This window comes from Pinus tabuliformis, chromosome 5_1 (genome assembly GCF_031772625.1).
Source record: "Pinus tabuliformis cultivar Carrire ecotype Pingquan chromosome 5_1, CPIR1, whole genome shotgun sequence".
Lineage (NCBI taxonomy): Eukaryota > Viridiplantae > Streptophyta > Pinopsida > Pinales > Pinaceae > Pinus > Pinus tabuliformis.
This window is the reverse complement of record NC_142305.1, coordinates 328,395,384-328,397,155: the sequence shown is the minus strand read 5'-3', so window position 1 is coordinate 328,397,155 and position 1,772 is coordinate 328,395,384.

The window sequence follows — 1,772 nt, the reverse complement described above, 5'->3', positions numbered from 1 at the left end:
ATATTCAAAGGATAAACAAATATCACAGTATACATGGTGGGAATAATCACGTGGGAGTTTCAAAATGTCGAGAAATGTAAATTGAAGCATGAGGAAGATTGGAACCCATGTTAAGCTCCATTAATTTTGCACAATTGCTGCCTACAATTATGGAATTTAAATTGCAGTCTTTCCTTAACTTATGGAAACCAACTGCAGTAGTTTCCGTAAGTTAAGAAAATCAAGTGCAATTACTAAATTTATTATTGGGAGTTACTAAAGTGGTCCATCACTTTGATTCGAGTTCTCTGCCTTGATTTGTGGGACATCTAACTCATAGCTATTAGAAGCTTGATGGAAGCTTAGCTATATGTTCATCTGTTTGGTCCCCAAGCTCAGATCTCAATCCCCTTCAGTTTTACACCATCTAGCTGAGATAGCAGAGCTTGGAAGTGCTTTCAGAATTTTGTATGTTTTTCTTTTGCTTGGATTGAAGCTGGAGTGCTGAAGAAGAAGCAAGTGGACTGTGGCCTGCATCAAAACATCACCAATGGCTGGAGGTAATTCGTATCCCTGGGCATTAAGTTTCAACGATTCTTTTCAGTTCTTTCCGCATATAGAATCGCTGTTGAAACTGTAGAATATCTAACATTTGGTATCAGAGCCACTATATCTCTGCCTTGGTTGGATTCGAATGTTTGGAAGTGATTCGATTTGAACCGTGTACAAAAAATTATTTTCATGAATCTCTGAGCACAGAATCGATCTGCGTACCTTTCATTTAGATCTGTTATAATGAAATATTACTAACAATACAAAATACACGGGCCTGATGCCCATTTGTTTATGGGCGCACATTAAAATACACGGATCTGTTTTTTATGGGCGCGCATTAAAATTCACGGGCCTGGTGCCCATTTGTTTACTTCTAATATAAATACACGAGCATCTGCGATTATATTCTGTGCCATAACAGCGAATGAGTGCCAACGCAGTTTGGGCCTGATGTACATTAAAATACATTAAAATTTGACTTCCATTTGTTTACAAATTTTGTGTCATTGGCATTGAAATTATACACAATATCGATTCCTAACAATAGCCTTGAAAGTCATGTGTTTATTTTGCAACTAATTAGTCTGGGATAAAATCGTATCTCTTTCTTTTCAAGTTTTCCCTTTATGAATTAAGTGAAATTCGTATCAACTCCCGAAGCTGCCCGGAATTAGACTCAACGGCCCTTCCTGTTCTTTGTTGTTCGTCAATTTCTTTTCTTTATTAATGAAAACGCATATCATCGGCGATTTGCCAGCGCTTTTTGGGTTTTTTAGCAGCCATTTTAAGCGCTATTTTGGCATCTATAGAAGAGCAGCCGATATTTTGGAATCGTTGGATTTCCATTTTATAGTTTAAATGTAGAAAATGACGTGAACAGAACGACTATCGGTTTTCTGGTGTTTTATAGTTTTAAATGTCAGCGTGTATGGAGTTTGATTTGGATATTGTTGGTGTATAATATTAGATTATAGTTTATATCCATTAGACCATATGTCCAGGCAGTCTGACTATGCTCCGACACTTAAGTATTGCGATACAGAGTCAAACTCAGTGCATACACAGCAATTACCAGAGCTATACGTTTTTATGCTTTTTATTTTATGTTCGTTGATTTAAATCTTTTCTAATGTTTTTATGCTTATTTTATTTAGTTATATGAATGGTTTACATATAGAGATGCCATTTTCTTGTGAATGCAAATTTAATTTGAAATTATTATAGAGAGGCATTCAGAG